This window comes from Chiroxiphia lanceolata, chromosome 3 (assembly GCF_009829145.1).
Source record: "Chiroxiphia lanceolata isolate bChiLan1 chromosome 3, bChiLan1.pri, whole genome shotgun sequence".
Taxonomy (NCBI): Eukaryota; Metazoa; Chordata; class Aves; order Passeriformes; family Pipridae; genus Chiroxiphia; species Chiroxiphia lanceolata.
In genome coordinates, this window is record NC_045639.1 from 52,827,058 (window position 1) to 52,846,554 (window position 19,497).

General features: G+C 40.6%; 1 protein-coding gene across 2 annotated transcripts in view; it reads right to left on the reverse strand.

Moving 5' to 3' along the window:
- The window catches only part of IPCEF1 (interaction protein for cytohesin exchange factors 1), a 75,206-nt gene extending 59,191 nt beyond the window's left edge, over window positions 1-16,015 (reverse strand). Inside the window, exon 1 of one of the 2 annotated variants that reach the window (XM_032682563.1) lies at window positions 15,537-16,015. The gene's annotated coding sequence lies outside the window, so the exon portion shown is untranslated. The remainder of the gene's footprint in view (window positions 1-15,536) is intronic. The other variant, XM_032682564.1, reaches the window with a different exon arrangement.
- Window positions 16,016-19,497: the final 3,482 nt, after the last annotated feature.

Genomic DNA, 19,497 nt, shown 5'->3' on the forward strand with positions numbered 1-19,497 from the left:
TCCTGGACCCCAAGGTGTGGGGGAACTCATGTTGCCTGAACCCAGTAACACCAAGGCCAGGGAGTCCTTTGGACAACAGGGTATTAAGTGCTGCCAGCTTGTTTTTTCTTGGTCACCTGCAAGGTATGTCCCAGGAAACCCCATCCAAGCACGGATGACAGCAAGATTTGCAGACAAGCACCTGGGTCTAATGGCTTCAAATGAACCATCTTTAGTTCCCACATTTCCTTTTTGACTAACTGATGCAGTGGTAAGCCAAAATTAATAACCCTATTAAAAATATGAGGCAGATGCTTCTGTAAGTCACATTTTTGCTAGGCTTGGGGACCAAACAAGATTAAAAGTCATGGCCTTGCAGTTTTGGGTACTTTTCTGGCTTGTGTATTCAACAGCTTCAGCCACAGGTATGTGGACTTTGAGAAGGAATAAATATCTAACTCTAGCACAAACATCTAAATAACTTTTCATTGCTCTGCCCACACAGCTCTTTACTTATTTTACATATCACATTAGTCTATAAGGACAGAGCAGGCACTCTATTAAATTTCATCCTTCTTCAAAGTGATAGGCATTGCTAAAAATAAGGCAGGTCACTGCATGCTTTGAAGTGAGTTTTTCCTTTTTGACTCACTGGAATATTATAGGCTAGTTTCCTCAAAGGAGGATGGAGGGATTCTGCTGCCTAGGGATTCTCCTGCATTTCTTCAGATCTGTCTCTCAGCAAAATTCCAGGATACAAAGTTGGGTAAAGGAGACATCCAGAGATCTCAATGCTTTACTATTCATGATACTGAAATTACAGTGCCACCTGTAGGACATCCAGAAAAAAATCAATTTGGGCCTTGGTGGTGCCACGAATGCCAGTTGTTATAATTATAGGGCTTTCTAGTTGTCTTGGCAGAAGCGTAGGAACATAAAAACCAGATGACTCATGTCAGACTCCAGGGAGTAACTTGAAAACTTTGTTTTAAACATGCACTGTTTTAAGTACCTCAGGACATCCAGAAGTGGATGTTTTGCTACAAAGATGAATCTTTTGAGGAAAGAGGATGTGCCAGTGCAATGCATTCATAGTCCATCCACCTCAGAGCTTATGCCAGTGTAGGCAGGAGAGATTTGCCACATACTCAAACACTTCCAACTAAGACAGACATCACCCTTGAACAGCTTAATCTAAGGAAAGTTTCCATTGTAGTTGCACACTTTCTTCTTTTTTTTTTTTTTTAACTTTTCTATTCTCAATTTAATTTTTAACTATGGATCATGTATGATCCATATATGGCACATCATTGACTGGTATTTGCATTGCATGCATATGGTACTTAGCACCAATGCTGGGAAGCACTCTTGTATCCTTCAGAATATACCAATAAGCTTATTTTATGTTGCTTTATCTTTTGTTTTCCTTTTTACCAAGAGAGTAATTTTCCACTTTTCTAAGTGGAAAATAGCAAAGGCAATATCTGTAAAGATTTCTCTCCGATGTATCATTTCAAGATGCACAGTAAAACAAAAGTAAGTATATGCACCTTAGTTGCTAAATTTCCATTAATAACAGTTAAAGAGGAAAGTACCCAACTGATTTACTTAATAACTCTGTTGCTGTAAATGAACTTAAAAAGAGGAGGTGCACAGCATGTGCAAAGGCAGCTTCTGCTTAATGTTCAGTTGTGGTCAAAAACAGAACAAAATGTTCAGACCAAGAAGGAAAGGAATAGTGAATAATATAATGGATTTAAGAATCCTTTTGTTTAGATCAATGGCAGTTTTGTGTGGGATATTATGTAACAAAACCATCACCAACAAACAATAGAAAGAATCTGGAAGACTAAAGAGCGAAGAGTGAAAAGAATGGTCAAGAATTGCCAGGGAAAAAAAGCTCTTGTAGGAAGATGGATTTTAATACAAACAATGCTTTGTAGTGTGGCATAACTGATAAAGGATTCAACATAAATATTTTAGATTATGATTTATATAGGGAAAACACAACTCTTTCTCAGTCATGTAAAACAAAAAGGGAAGGAACAAACAATGAAAGATAATAAAATCAAGAGAAGGAAGTGGGTTCAAGTACACTATTTGGAACTCACTGCTTCAGTGAACTGAGAGTGGAAACTGGTGCAGAATTGAAAATATTACTCTGTCAAACAGGGCAAATACTATATGCAGAAAGCAGTAAATGAGGTACTTTCCAATAACATTAGGTTGAAACATTAATGACAAATTTCACAGCATAAGAAAATTATTCTCTTAGCTTTACTAGTTTCTCATGGCCACAGCAGTGGCAAAGAGTAAGAGACCTTCACTAACTTTTGAGGTAGATGCTGCACAGCAAAGGAATAAAAATTTCGATAAGATAAATGATGCAGAGTTAAAAAATTTATTTATATAATTGTGCAAATACAGGCTGCAGAAATCACTAGGCTTCCACCCAGAGAGGTATGGGAGGCTGGAGCAGAAGAGAGATATCTGAAGAGATTTCCTGCCAACATGACTACAAGGACACAAGAAAACTTGGGGGGGAAGGCAGTGGTGGGGAGGAATCAAAAACATTTATGAATTTCCAATTCCCATTTATCTGGTAAGGTCTCTGTGAGGAAATAAAGGATTGTTGAAAGCAAAATAACCAGAATCATAGGTACCAGGAACAGGAGGGCAGCTCACAGAGATGAGTGAGACTTGGTGAAAGGAGGTAGGTTAAACTATTTTCCATTGTGTTCCCGCAGAAGATTTCAGATCCATTGAAGCTGGGAATTGCACAGCAGAAAACATATCTGTCTGGTTAAAAATTCAAGATGTAGCATTGAATTCTCTCCTTGAGCTGAACAGCAGTTGTCACAAAAAGAAAAAAAAAAAATCAACCAGTTCACAGTTTATTTGCAATAAAATCCAATTAGAGAGTCTTTTTTATTCAAAAATGGTCTGTGAGTGTTTGTTTCTTACCAGACAGGGAAGTAAGGTATCATCTGAACTTTCATTTGCCTACTCAGCCAACTAAGTAACCGATGAATGTACCAAAAGGTATGGGAAAACCACTGAAAGCAGATAACATATCACTTACCAACAAACCCTATTGGTTGCATGACTCCTGCCACAGGCTATAGAGACGAAAAGTAGGATGAGATGAGTCTGTGTCAACTAGTATGATTCATACTTGCCAAACCCATCTGTTACCTGCAAACCAGTTGTTGCTGACACTTAATATTTATGATTGAAAGTTACTGACTTTCACTACCATAAAGTTTTCCTTCTAAGCAGTAAAGATGTTCCAGCTTCCTCTGTGAGGTTTCTTTTCTATTTTAACTTGTTTCTCTTAATGAAGTGTATTTGAAACTGAGAGCTTTAACCAGTCCTTGAACACTCTGAGAGAACAGTGGGGTTTTATACACAGCACTTCAGTTTTGTATTTCTCTCTCCTTAGATCAAGTCAGCCTTGTGGGGGAGAATTATAGGTAAGGGGAGAAAATTGGCTGTATATTTACCTCTACCACTCGGCTAAATCTGAGTGTAAGACTTTGAGAATAAAATGCTGATGGACAACATAGGACTGGCAGCCTTTGAGCAGGGAATGAGTATTCAGAGGCTCCAGCTCTGACTCTGGCACTGACTTACCAGTTGACTTTGAACCCACCTCTTCCACAGCTTTACCTCTGTACTTTCAAAAAGAGGTACACAGTGATTACCTACACTGTAGGAATTTTATGAATATTTAATAATTAATTCCTCCAAAGTGTTCAGAATTTCCGAGATTAACTGCTTCACAGGAGGGACACATATGAGCTACCCTTATAAGAACAGAATTATCAGAAAAGAAAAATACCTTTAAAGTGGCCAGAAAATTGTTTAAACATCTTGAAAACAAACAGTTGTCAAAGGTAAGCATTAGAAAGTAGTTTTATTGCAGCACTATATAATCAAGGACTTTAAATCTGTACAGAATCCTAAATCCCACTCTTTGCTTCAAAGTCATTTACTACACAGCCTTATGGCACTGCTTTCCTTTCATCTTTGATAAAAAGCCTTCAGCAGTTCCTGTCACATTAACACTACTGCTCCTTGTTGGGGCTGTATATGTTTAAAATGATTGCAAGAGAGCCTGCAACAGTTTCCCATTGTAAATGTTGACATGGACAATTTCATCAGTAACTCAGTGACAGAAACTGGGTGTTCCACATGCACTGGGAGTGTGGTTGGCTTGCAAGATGGCCACCAGGCTATATAGACAGAAGCACTGCCAGGAGATCGAGGGATACAACTGTATCCCTCTGCTTGGTTTGAGCCACATCTAAATGCTGTATCCAGTTTGGGGCATACATCCCCAATATGGGAAAGATGGTGATAAATTGAAACAAGTTCAGCAGGGGACACCAAGATTTTTGGAGCTGGTTGGTTCTGTGAGGAGAAGCTGAGGGACTAGGACATTTCCAGCTTGGAGCATGGGCAGCTTCAGGAGCCCTCTAACAGCAGCACTCCACCACCCATCAGAGGGTCAGCAAGATGACAGAGATGGGCTGTTCCCAGTGGTACGCAACAAAAGGATGAGATACAAAGTTGAAAGAGAAGACCTTTAGACTGAATATAAAGAAAACCTCCTTCCCCATGATGACAAGGGGGGGAAGTCACCCTGAAGAGGTTGTACAGTCTCTATCCTTGGAAGTTTTCAAGACCTGATGAGACAAAGCGTGAGTGAGTTGGTGGGAGCTCATAACTGAGCCTGCTGTGAGCAGGAGGTTGGACTGAGATCTACCTGGGTGGTGCAATGAGCCTATCCTTCTCTGTTAGGCTGAAACATACCTCTGACCAGCAAATCATCCACAAACCTGTAGTGAAAATATTAAAAAGTCTTCCCAGAAGTAGATAGATGCATAAATTTTCAAAAAGCAGGATGCGTATGAAAAACAAACACAACTTTAGGACAATCTGTGTACTTGTGCACATATGCCAAAATGTATGTTAAAATCCAACCATAAATATCACTATTAGGAATATGATAATGAACTAAGATCATGCAATTTCAAAAAATATGCTCCTTTACAAGTATTCTTTTCTTACCGTGCCAAACATCCTTCTCCTCATTCATATATTTCATTTGTTCTGTCAAGTCATCCAAACTGAAAGTTTTTAAAATATATTTTTTCATACACAGAAAAATGGATAAGGCCTTTATCCAACTTTTGATGTTTAAAAAATTGTTCAAGAAAAGAGGAGAGTTTCTGGATGCAACACTTTCCTTCAGAAGAAAAAATTTAAACAGGAAAAATAAACCAACAGCATGCCCATGTTTTGCATTCTCGCTCAACCATTTCTATTTCAAATGTAGAGTCATTTAGGCTAAGCAAAAATTACAAAGGAAAAAAAATTATATTTCTTGAAAATGAAAATATCTTAAAGTGCTTGGAAGTCTTAAAAAAAAAATTCTTGTCACATATTTCAAGTTCATTTTTTCAAATATTTCTGAGGTTGTGCTCTAAGATTGCTAAGGTTAGCCCATCTACTTGCTTATAAAGAACCCAAAAGATGGATGCCCCATTCCAGCTGTAAGATAAATAGATAAAAAGCCAATGCAGCCATTGACTTACATTATCAGATTCAACAATTCATCAGCAACTCATCGATAAACTTTAAGCACTTTGTATATAAGTCACTGAGAGTGGATGAATTCAATTATGCTTTAGGGTCACATGAGTTCCATTTAAATTCAAACACTGTCATGATACAGCTGTCTGAAATGCAGAGCCTTCAAAAATGTGTAACTTGCAAAAGGTCAATTTTTTAAACATTGGTAAGAAAAGCCTGGCATACTATGTTTCAGTTGTTTGGGGTTTTTTGCCATTTGAACATCTACTTGTCAAATAATAGCTTTTCAAATTATACTATCATTAGGTATATGCACATAAACAGTATTCATTTGGATTTATTGAATTTACCCAAACAAGTTCTCTCCTGGCTTATTTCCTTTATGGGCAACTTTGGGCTGAGGGGAGCTGACTGCTGAGCTCTCACACCTCCAAGGGCCAAAGGAGGTCATGAAGTAATGCCAACACGTTCACAAGGAAGAGCACCAACCTCAGCTGCGTGTTTGCCAGTTCTCATCAACATTTTCTGCTGAGATTGCAAAACATCCATGATTGCTACTTCCTCTTTCTCTCTCTTCCTCCCCCACCGCATTTGTCCCAGGCACAGCAACAAAACTATCAGGGTGAGGAGGTTGAAGGCTGCTCTCCAGTCATCCTTTTTGCTCAGCTATGATTTTTACCCTTATTCCACCTCCCTGGCTTATTTGCATTTTTCATCCTTGGCAATCAGTCATAATAAGGTGAGACAAGGGAATAAAAGCATTTTGCGATACATCTCAGTAAATGTTTGAGTCACTGTGGTCTAGTGGTTAAAATCTCTCTCTTTGTTTTGAGTAGGCTCTTATGTTAGTACCTAAGCACTAGGCTTCAAGAAATGCATTTGGGACTCACTGTTCCTTTTTCACCAAGTCATTTTTTTTCTGGGTTCACATGTGCCTCAACAGCACACTTCGCCTCAACAAAAACTTAAGTTGGGAAATCTCCAAATATCATAAGGAAGACAGCTCAGTCTTAAGCCCGTTGTATACATGAGGAACACAAAAATGTTATGACAAGATTGCACTCCGACGAAACGAAACCATACAAACCCCTAAGAACTTGTGTGACATATCTACCAACACTTCTACATTGTTAGTGACAGCAATTCTGTGTGAAAGGTGCTGAAACTTCTCATGCAGGCACACTGAGGATATCCCACAGGGTTCCTCTTTGTAGGCAACAGTGATTGCTTAACCAGCTCTCAGAGAGCATTCCAAATAATCCTTGGTTTAAAAGACAATGTTATCAACTCTATTGTCAACTCTAATTTTCAGGTTCATCACCACAAGCAGAAATATATTTTCCTTGTATACCAGAGCTGAACAATCTTTGGTCAAGCACCTCTGCAAGCACCCTGGCTGAACAGGGCTCAGGGTAAAAAAGAGAGTTTATGACCTTTGGAGGAAGGGGCAGACAACCCAGAAAGAGTACAGGGATGTCTTTAGGTCATGCAGAGAGAAAATCAGAAAGGCAAAAGGTCAGCTAGAACTCAATCTGGCCACTGCTGTGAAAGATAATAAAAAGGGTTTTTATAAATACATTAACAACAGGAGGGCCAAAGAAAATATCCCTCCTTTATTGGACACAGAAGAGAACGTTGTCACCAAGGATGATGAAAAGGCTGAGATACTTACTGTCTTCTTTTCTTCAGCCTTTAACAGAAAGACCAGTTATCCTCAGGGCAACCAGATCTCCTAAGCCGGTAGACAGGAATGGGGAGCAGAAAAAAAAGCCTGAAGTCCAGGAAGAAGTAGTTTGTGACCTGTTGAGCCACTTAGACACAAGCGTATGGGGCCAGAGGGGATTCACCCAAGGGTACTGGGGAGTTGGTAGTAGGAGTCACCAAACCACTCTCCATCATTTATCATCAGTCATGGTTAACCAGGTCCCAGATGACTGAAGGTTAACAAATGTGATGGCTGTCTACAACAAGGGTTGAAAGGAGGATCCAGGGAACTACAGGCTTGTCAGCCTGATCTTGGTACCAGGGTAGGTCACAGAGCAGATCATCTTGAGTACAAAAACAGGACACGTACAGGACAACCAGGGGATTAGGCCCAGCCAGCATAGGTTTAGTGAAAGGCAGGTCCTGCTTGACCAACCTGATCTCCTTTGATAACCAAGTGAATCAAGTAATGCATGAGACAAAGGCTCTTAACTTCAGTGAAGCCTTTGATACTGTCTCCCAGAGTATTCTCCTGGAGAAACTGGTAGCCCACAGCTTGGATAGGTGCAGTGTTTACTGGGTTAAAAACTGTCTGGATGGCAGGGCCCAGAGACTGGTAGTGAATGGAGTTACATCCAGCTGCAGCTGGTCACAAGTGGGATTCCCCAAGGCCCAGTCCTGTTTAATATCTTTATTGACAATCTAGATGAGGGGATCAAGTGTACCCTCAGTCACTTCAGGGCTACACTAAGTAGGGCAGGAGTGTTGACCTTTTGGAGGGTAAGAAGGTTCTGCAGAGGGTTTTGGACAAGCCAGATCAATGAGCTGAGGGCAACAGTATGGGGTTCAATAAGGTGCAGTGCTGGGTCTTGCACTTGGGTCACAGCAACCCCATGCAGTGCAACAGGCCTGGGGAAGGGTGGCAGTCCAGTGGAAAAGGATCTGGGAGTGCTGGTCAACTGACTGAACATGAGACAGCAGTGTGCCCAGGTGGCCAAGAAGACCAATGGTATCCTGGTTTGTATCAAAAACACTGTGGCCAGCAGGACTAGGGAAATCCCTCTGTACTCAGCACTGGTGAGGCCACATCTCGAGTACTGTGTTCAGTTTTGGCCTCTTCAAGAAAGACAAGGTGCTAGAGCGTGTCCAGAGAAGGGCAATGGAGCTGGTTAAGGGTCTGGAGTACGAGTCTTGCGACGAGCAGCTGAAGGACCTGGGGTTGTTTAGCCTGGAGAGAAGGAGGCTCAGGGAGATCTTATCACTATAACTACCTGAAAGGAGGTTGTAGCAAGGTGCAGGTTGGCCTTTTCTCCTAGGAAACTAGCAACAGGACAAGACAAAATGGCCTCAACCTCTGCCAGGGGAGGGTCAGGTTGGACATCAGGAAGAATTTCTTTACTGAAGGGTGGTTAAGCATTGGAACAGACTACCTAGGGATACTGTGGAGTCACCATCTCTGAAGATGTTCAAGAAGCGACTGGACATGGCACTTAGTGCTTTGGTTCAGTTGACATGATGATGTTTGCTCAAAAGTTGGATTCAATGACCTTTTTCTACTTAAATGACTTTATCATTTTATTCTATGAAAGCACCAAGGTTCAAGCTGTTGGAAACAAAGCAGATGAGAACCCCTTCCACTCTCCTCCACCCTTGTGGCCAGCATGACTCAGTAATATTATCACACATATCCTTTGACACTTCGAGCAGGGCTCTGAGCTCCCCAATCCCACTGCTACTCCTATGCATTTGTTCCACCACTATAAACACCTGCTGAAACCCAAGCAACTTGTTATGTAAGGCTTTGGACTTCGCAGCACTGCAACAGTTTCTTCACATTCATGTATTGTAAGTTCCAACAGTGCCCCTTATAGAGAAATTCCTTGTCTGTTCAAAAAAGAGATGGAGGGGAACAAAGGCGAACAGTTACAGAAAGAGTGAAAAAGGGGAAGTGAGAAGGCAAGAGAGAAGATGTTATTAGACAAGCCGGTGGTACAGATTCCTACTTTGCTACACATGTTTTCTTCGAAAGCCTGCACCAGTTCCATACTGCAAATTTCAAAGGACCTTTGAAACTTAGAAGAGCACCATATATTTTAATGAGCCCTCCACAGTTTCCTGAGTAGTCTCTGCTTACCAGGACATCCAATTTCAGCTCTCTAAGGATCTCTACCTGTTTTCTCCAGAGTCACCACTTTAAAGAAGTTCCCTTCCCATGCTACAGCCTTCTACACCATCTGTAACCACAGCTGTAACACCCCTGGTGCTTCCCACAGTCAGAAACTATGAAGGTACCCTTTGGGTGTTCTTGCTTGTCTTACTCCTTGGAACAGCACCCCTCCACCTGCTCTGTGCCACTTCCCTGCTACCACTGAGCTTTGTTCCAAATATCCAGGTCAACATTGTTCCTAAGGCTGACACAGACACTCTATGAGGAAGTCACTTCCCACAGCTGGAAACTACAATAAGACTCTGCAAGCAAGGTTGCAGGTGGTGCACAAGGCTGAGAGGCCTTGTGCAAACCTTCACAGCACCAGCAGGATCTCCAGAATTAAAGCAAGCTCTCTTGGATATTGCAAGACAATGCAACATTTTTAGAGAATAACACATGTGCCAATTTCATCCCTGACACTTTCTAGAGAGCTCAACCCAAGGCTGCTACGTAACAAGAAATATGAATAATCTGAGTGTTCCAAGGGGATTTAGAGATGAAGTACCTGTATCTTCAATAACCAGCTGAAGAAAATTGATCTCATGGATTATTGTTTTTTCCTAGTAACTTAATTACATGCCAGATTTCGAAAGAAAATAAAAGTGGCATTTTTATTCAGTGCTCCAAACTGTGTCAGAGTAAAGGTAAAGTGGCCAATAGTAAATACTGAAACAAAGCCCAGGAACAGAGACAATGTGAAGTGAGGCCTCCATAAGGAATTCTGCTATTCCACAGTCTGGACACATCCTGAAGGAAAATTAGCAGAGCTTCATTGTGGGTAATATTTCTCAACAACCAGTCCTTCCACAAACTTTTCTCTTTACTTTTTGATCCCATTTATACATTCAGCAAAATGAAATCCACACTAACTCACAGAATTTAATTGTGCAGTATGTGAAAAAGTACTTCCTTTTAGTTTAAATTTACTGTCATTTTTGCTGGGGGGTTTATTTTGGTTGAATTTTTTGGGGCTTTGGTTTTTGTTTGGGTTTTTTTTTCATTTTAGCAAATGATACATACTAGTATTCCTGTGGGAAAAATAGGCATTCCGTGTCATCTTGTTACCATCTCTGTGCCAGTTATAACTTTCTCGTTACATCTCAATCCTCTTTTTTGCACTGAAACTCTAGTTCCCCTTTTCTATATCTTGTTTCTGACCTCCACTTCCCATCATTTAATTGGCTGTTAACCCACAAAAGACCTGTAGCTGCCTAGCTGTCACAAGCCTTTAGAAATAGCCCTGTCTAAAGTTTTCAGGAAATCCAAGTTCACTGCACTGATGCAGACATGGGCAGGCAGTGCAGTAAGCTCACAACAACAAATTTGTAGAGCAAAATGTGCAGTGCCAAGGATCTGACACGCACGCAAGTATTGGAAATGAGTATCGGTGGTCCAGTCTCATGGTCTGATTAGCAGTGCACTTCTGGAACACACTTGGTTAATTTGATTCAAAGGACTCATTTTGTGTAAGAGTCATGGCAAGATCAGTCTGCCATGTAAACTAGAGCAAGATAAGTGGGGATAATGTTGAAATTTGCTTCAGAAGTGCACTCCTTACTTAAATTAACACACCCACGGCACAACATCCCGTATCAACTGGATGTACCTTCAGATCAGGGGAACTCATAAACCCAAAGAATGCTGGGTTTCTGAAGTGTCATCTTTACCTCCCAAAAAACAAAGTCAGTATTAGTCTCTATTAATACCTGTGAATTCACTTGGTTATTAATTTGTCTCTTCTTATTCCTTTGGTACCCTATAACTAATTCAGCTAATAAATTAGATGCCATAGTATCTACTTTAGCATTTCCTTTTCCCAGTTGCTTCAGAATTCTCCACGAACATTGTCAGGTGCTGATGATCTACAAGTTTTTTTTTTACTTGTCTTAAAATACATTCTTGTAGTAGTTCACTTTGAGACAGTTCTTTAGATGTCCTCCACCAAAAAAAAAGGTTCTCATCTAGAAACATTTAGTCCAAGGGCTCATTTAATACCATTTCTTACGGTCTTGTCATTTTTCCCCCTTCTTTTACAACTCAAACAGTATCGAAATCTTTCTCTGGTTTCTCTTTCTAGTGATCTGAAACGATTTTGGTGTGACCCCCCTCCCCCATCCACTTTTTATGATTTCAGCAATCAAATGAAAAAGACTAGCTATTTATCAGAACTTGCAGTATTTTCCATATTATTCTATTTTATATAACTTCCATTTTTTCACAAGCATCATCTTATTTCTAATAGACTATTGTAATTTGATGTTTACATATATCATCTTTTTCATTGTATTAGTGGTACTTTTTAAATCTTCCTTGACAGGTGATAAAAATTTATTCTTAATTTCTACTAATGGCAGAATTAAACAGCCTTAATGCCATTTCAAATAGCTTATCTTTTTAGCTGCTCCTCTTATTTTCCTCTCAACACACATTCTCACACCATTTAAGTCCACTTTTAAAGTTGCTATATTTGATTTCTTAACTACCACATTGATGCTGAATTTCACAGAATACGCCAAGTTGGAAGGGACCCACAAAGATCATCCAGTCCAACCCTTTGCCCTGCACAGGACCATCCCCAAGAGACACACCATGTGCCTGAGAGTATCATCCAAACACTTCTTGAATTCTCTCAGGCTTGGTGCTGTGACCACTTCCCCAGAGAGCCTGTTCCAGTACCCAACCACCCTCTGGGCGAAGAACCTTTTCCTAATATTCAACCTAAAACTCCTCTGACAGCTTCAGGCCATTCCCTCGAGTCCTGTCACTGGTCCCCACAGAGAAGAGATCAGTGCCTGCCCCTCCTCTTCCCCTCATGAGGAAGTTGTAGACTGCAATGAGGTCTTCCTTCAGTCTCCTCTTCTCCAGGTTCTGAACAGACCAAGTGACCTCAGCTGCTCCTCATACGGCTTCCCCTCAAGGTCCTTCACCATCTTCATTGTCCTCCTTTGGACTCTCTCTAACAGCTTAATATCTTTCTCATATTGTGGTGACCAAAGCTGCACACAATATTCAAGGTGAGGTCGCACCAGGGCAGACTAGAGAGGGAAATTTGAAGTCATTGTAGTTTCCTATACTTATTTAACTTAATCAAAATGAAAGATACAATGCTTTCTTTGTTGTTCTCCCTAACCTCTGACAGATGGAATGAAAATTGTATCCAGGATGTTTTCTTTTTGACAAACACTTCCTACTAAACAATCTTTGTAACTAAAAAGCTTTTGTCCATCCTCAGAAGGAAAAGCCCTAGAGATTAAGTAACTATGACATTAGCTTTCACAGAAATCCTGAACTTTAAGATTAAGAGTAATAAGAAAAGCAACAATAACAATTTCACCCCAAAGCCAGGGTAGAGGCCAGGGAAGCTGCAGGGAGTAACAGGACACTGCTGTCCCATGCTCGGGGGCTGGTGACACCTGGCAGGAGAGGACAGGGGTCAAACTGCTGGGAGCAGCACTATGCCCCAAACATATACAGAACAGCTGCTTGCCTCTCCTGCCAAGAAAACCCACTTGCTTAATAAATACTAGGTATGCATGCACATGTTAAACATACAGCAGTGAATTTACAAAAGCCTTTCTTTCCCACCCCTTAGGCTGTCTGCCAGAAACATTCAACTGTAGCAGTCCGAGGTTTCTCTATAGACCAACTCCACATAAAAGAATCTAAACTAGAGTGTGACCCAGCCTCCAGAAGCCACAGAGTGTTTAACTGTTAACTACTCATTGAACCACAGCAGATTTCTATTAGCAGCACTCTTCCTTGTCCAGCCACTGTGCTAGGGTTGGATGAAGTGCTGGTTTAAGGAGCAGAACGTGACAGCTGGAGTGCCCTCCTCCAGCAGACGTAAGCAGGGATCTAGGCTTGCATGCGGGACTCAGGTTTCAGTGGGAGGCTCCCTTGGACTTCTTATCCTCTGAGACAAGAAAAGGAGAGTCTAATAGGACATCTACTTTCTGTGCATGACTCCATGAGCTCTATCTAACCAAAGCACAGTAAAAGTTGGTTATGCTGGAATAGAATTCATTTGTCTAAAATGTTAGAGATTACAGTTATACAAGGTATTCAAGAAAGCACTAGTTATAACCAATTTTTACTCCCACAAATAGTAGTCAAATAAATATTTAAATATCCTTTACCAATCCTGACTTATTACATATTTCTCTCCTTTTGGAGAAATCCAAAAGGAACATATAGCTAAAAAGCTTTTGGGAACTATGAAGGAAGATATTTTAGAAGAACTGCCACATATAAATCTGACTCTACCAAAACCTGTAGGAGATGACAGCTTAATTTCAATGACCACACTCACCAGAGGCTCCTCCTCCTCCTGCAGCTATCTGCTCAGCCTTCTGCTGCAGAAGGTGACAACAATACAGGTATCTTGTCCCCAAAGAAACCATGCTTGTATGCACACAGGGGAGCGGGCAGTGGAAACACCCCAAAACGCAAACCCTAAGCCTCTCTTTACAGAACTTTTCCATACCACAGCTCAAACCACTTCCTTCCCCCTTCTCTAGTGAAGAAAACTGCACATATTAATTCAGAAGAATTCAACAAATAAGATTTAGACACTAACCATTTCTGTTACCATGAAATGAAAGTGGAATCACTCCAAACAGATCAGAGTCATGATTAAAAATCTTAAAAAGAAAATTTAAACTCATTCTGGTCAGAGAAATTTCCAACTGGATGTTTTTCTCAGGGCTGGTTTGCAGACAATTTTTTCATTTTCTTCACTAAATACAGTTCAGATGAATCTGTTGCAGGCACAGGAACCTCATCAAGCAGAGGTAATTTCAAAGACTGAATAACTGGCAGCGTCCACTGCCATGTACTACAGAGCTATCTACAGCCACTGAATAGTTAGGAGATTGACAGCAGGAAAAATAGACCAGCTGCAGAAGAGCACTTGCTTACAATTCAAGGGTTTTCCATTCCCCTATTTGCTTAGCAGTGCTGACCAAGCTTGGTTTACCTCTGTCTTCAATCCTCATATCACCCAAGGAAAGCAATGGCTGTCCTCCCCTGCAGATGGAAGTGTTGCGAAGAGCAGATGTAAATTCACAAAACACTAGGGAACTTCGCTCCCCAGATGTGGGGATTGTTGAACCCAGGTATCCAAAATCAGTAGTGGTTATTAAATGCCAATCAAGATCAATCTATCCCATTAACAGCAGTAGTTGGCCTTTCAACCAGAGAAAATAAAACTATGTGAAGACTGCAAATTTCTGACCAAACTCTCATAATTTTAAGTTAATGGAGCTGATGACAATGCCATAGCTACAATGACACAAACGTCAGCTCTTGAAGCAAGAACAGGAAATAGTCTCCCACAGAAACACCTCTGGTCCAGGTGCTACCAATTCTCCAACATTAGTGCCGAAGTATTCTTGACAGTCATTTTCCTTAGGATTATATGAAGCATCCGCTTATGATCTGACAGTAGAGCCTAAGGATAGAACTAAACATTGTAAACCTACCCGTCTCGGTCCCATAGAAAGAGAGTTCCCTACACCAAGCCTCCATTACAGAATAACTTCCTCATATTTTTCTTTACAGAGAAACCAGGTGACAGAGCTGAACCTGTGTGTTCAATTCTAGTTTCACAACATGCAGTCTCAAGCAAACTCTTCCTTTTATCCCTGCTATGTAAAAGTTTCAGACATCAACAGATAGTAAGGAAGTTTCCTCAACTTACATAATGCTTTCCCTTCTCCTCTTCTTCCCTTACATCCTCCAAGTTGACCAAGCACAGGACGTGGGCAGAGCTCCAAGAAGTCTGCATTAGGAAGAGCAGCAATTCTTGCTACATTCTCACCAGTTGTGCTACAGATCTCTCAGACCTGAGCAGGAGATGAGGTGAGTGCCAGACTTTACCACGTGGGGATGCTCCACATGACAGCCAATTACACCTCTACTCAGTGAGTCTCTTCAGAGACACAGAAAGGACAACTCCAGACAAACATATATAGTCTCCTTGCTTTCTCTCTTCAGACTTAGTGACACCCTCTTTTCTTACTATGCAGTTCCAAGGATTGCATTTTACCTGCTATGCTTACTCCAGTTCCAGGAACGTCTGGGTCTGAGAAGCAGCCAATCATTCAGGGTAGCTACTTTTTCCAAGCCTCCATTAGCCCAGCTGCAGCAGTCTGAGTTGTAAGTGTGACAACTGAGTGGGGAGAGAAGCTCTGGGAGCTTGCTGTGGCGTAGGCTAAGGGTGGGAGGACTGGAAGAGGAGTGACGTAACAATGTCTGTATAAGGCCTTGTGACAACTAGCAGTTGCCTCAGTGGTTTTACAAGTATCAGTTGTATTTACTCAAGCTGAAGTGTTGCTGTCTGAAATAGAAATTCAGGTTTCCTATGGCTGCTTCTCAATTCAACATTCATGAAACAGCCAACACCCTTGGTCAGGATCAAGGGCTCATCATGGTAGATACTAGGTAGATAAAGAATATGACATCATCCCATCCCAAAGACTTGGCAGAGATAAAGAGGGAGTAAGATGATGACAATGTACTTGGAAAGGGAAAAAACAAATCCAACCATGCCCTCTCTTGGTCTCTATCAAAATAATGATTATGTGTAAAGCCCTGATTGTATGCATACACGTAAATAAAATTCAAGACTCATACTCAGCACCAGGAAGTTGTTTAGCTGAAGTCTGCAAGCTCCTGCCTGTAATAACCTTCCTGCCTTCTGATTAGAGCCAAGAAAAGGGTTTAGTATGGTTCCTCTTCTCTAATCTAATATTATTTGTAAATGTGTTTTTCCTCTCTCCTATCTTTCCAGTTGGTTTTACTTATGTAGACATGCCAATGTGGTAAATTTCAGGCCTATAATTTGTGGCTTCCTGACTTAGGGATGGTTCTGAAGTAGTTCTTATGTGGCTGTTCCTCCAGCTAAATATTTACACACATATGCACCGTGCATAGCTTTTACTTATGTGCATGAGCAAGGGCTCTGCAGGCATCACGTAACTTTTCAGGGTCTACATGTGTTTCTGATCATGACAACACCCTGAAAATATGCGCCTACAAAACACATTTTAAATGTATTTATACAAAACCGTATGTGCTTACCCTTGAGGTGTTTTCTATATATAGAAAAGCTGACAATTAGGCTTCCTGTTCTCATTTTTTCTCTTCAAGTTCTTCCCTTGTTATTCATTGTATCCAGGTTTCCTTCACAACTCTGCTATACATTATTTTTCACTGGCATGGAATCAATCAAACCTGAATTTTGATAATACACATGCGCATGATAAAGCATGAGACTATCGCCTAAGGAGATAATTGGACTTTCACATTTCAGTCAGTTCAACAACAATGATGGCGTAAGAATGAGCATCATGCTCCTGCTCAGTGTCTGCTGAGAGACCACATCTTACAAGCCTTCAAGGTGTAAAAGAGGAGTATAGTTATAAAACATTATCAATGCTCCTTGTCACCATATTGAACATATGCATGCTTTAAGTCTCTTTTCTAAAAAAAAAAAAAAAGGCAGTAAATTAATAAAATCAATCTTTTCTACCAGAATGGTTTTTAACAGTGATTTAGTTGCAAAAATCTTTTTATTTGGTTGTTCTAGCTTGTGAATGAGGCCAAACAAGCCATTCTAAGTTTTATTCCTGATGGTAAACTCAAAGGCATTTATAAGAAATTTTGCACCCAAACCTTGCCATAAGCTACATCCAGTATAAAAAGTCAGTCACCCTGTGGACCCAAAACAGGAAAAACAAAGAGCCACAGCTAGTTCTTCATTGTCTCACACTTTTGAAAGTATTCACTCTTACAAGACTTTACAATATTAAACATTACTTTCTCCACCACGACCTTCCTTTTCCTAAGGCCGAGATGCAAGAAGGCAGGCAGGCTGCAGCAGCCCTGGGACCTGCACTCACAATTTGCCAGTTCCCAGTTAACTGCTACTCACCTCTGGGATGGCCTTCCTCTGCCTAGGAAATACAAAATACATATGACCACAGCCTGAAAATGGTTACATATTAAACTAGATCAGATTTCACAAAATGACTCTGTGTGTTCCACAGTCTTTGGACTAATCTTATAAATTTGAGCAGTCCTAAAAGTCAACAGTGCTACATAAATGTATTCACACACTGAAAAATGCTTGCAGGACCAGGGCCTAAATTAAATAGATTCTACAGATCTCACTATTGTCTGGATTTACAGCAAATGATCCATTTGACTTATGTATGTTCGTTTTTCATCATCATTATCTTGAAGTAGTATTTTTATTTACATGCATGACTGGACAATCTGTGTTTTGTATGAATACTGGCATTCACCCACAGAGGAAAATAAAACAACTTTTTCCCACTGCAAAAGCTTGTCAGGGAGCAGAGACACACACAGCTCAGCTAGGCAGTCAAATGTCATTAAAAAAAACAAACAGGAAACCATGGAAGCAAATATTTTTTAAAGGATTTGTATGCCAGGCTGTTATATATTATCTGCTTATTGCAGTGTTACAAACAAGACAATTTATACCATTTGGAATATTTTTGCAATCTATCTGAGATAAGAAAAAAGAGGGGGTGGAGCAGACTAGAAAATCTAACCAGCGTTAGTCATCACTGACACCACCTCAGCAGCCCAGCTAGCTGAGTAGTTACTGTGGTGTCCTCCTACACAGAGTCATAGAGACAAAAGCCTGATAACCCCATCAGTCAGACTGCAAGCACCAGCTGCTTACACGATACTGGAAAAAAAGGGTAAATAATACAGCAACACAACATTGTTAGAAATTCCAGATGAGGGCTAGCCTTTTGCATGGATCCATTTGAAATAAATCTAGAGAACGTGAAACGAGAATATGCTACATAAATAATACATATTTTGGTAGTCGCCATCTGCATGCTCACACAGAAATACTCATCTTGGCCAAAACCAGCAGAGACTGATGTAGGATCTGTCAGGGTTTCCAATAGGAGATGCTGCAGTTTGCAGAAAAGCACCAGACCTCTCCAGCTGTACTTCTCACATCCCCATATGCTCTGTGGAGGGGAAAGGGTAAGGAGGCTCTATCAGGCACATATCAAGCAGTATTGCATCCAAGAGAAAGACCTTTCCCATATAGACCTTCTGACCAGTGCCACAGATGAAAATGCCGCCAGGCACCAATGCTGGGAATTCACTTGGTGCCAACCTTGAAGGAGGGAGGTTCAGAGGCAGTACCACACTGTGCCTGCTTTCACCTCACATGACAATAGTGCTGTGTGGATGGACCCTGCAGACATCAAACTTTATCCGGTTCAGGCTATCTTTCTCTTTCCTGTGAACTACAATCCTCTAGTATTACAAATTCAATTCAGACAAATCCACTTTTTCTGTTCATTCTGATGATAGTTTCTCAGGAGAATAAATGGATCCTTATTAGAAAAGGAATTGAAATAAAACATTTTTTAAGAAGGTTAAGTGGCGTCTGATAGTCTACAATCTGTCAAGTTAAGCAAACAAAGAGAGGGGGAGACCCTATCTTGTAAATAAGGCAATTACAAATCTAGTTTCTACACTCTGGAATGAGGCCAGGATCTAAGTGTGAGGGATTGAGAAGAAAATCTGTTGTAAATTCCTTCAAGTGAAAGTCTCTATTTAAAAGGCAGAGAATACCGGTTTTAGAAAGGTCATGAAGTCACAGCAGTTTTTTTCAAAGCACAACTCTAAATGTCAATTTGACTTCTTTCTAGAAAGGCAGACACAGACACAGCCGAACTTGGAGTGCAGCTTACACTAGAAGAGAATAGCAGTGATCAACGATAGGTTTTGCACTGAACTTTGTGTAGACAGACATGAAAAGAATTAAATACCTACTCAATAGGCATCATAACTTCAATGACTGTGAAAATTTATTGTTGTATATTCTCAGTTTAAAGAAAAAATCCAAGAGAAATATACGTCTTAAATAAGCATAAAGTGACAAGTTACACACAAGTTGCATCACTAAAACTTTCATCTGCGCCTGGTTTTATCCGCTTAGTAAGGGGACT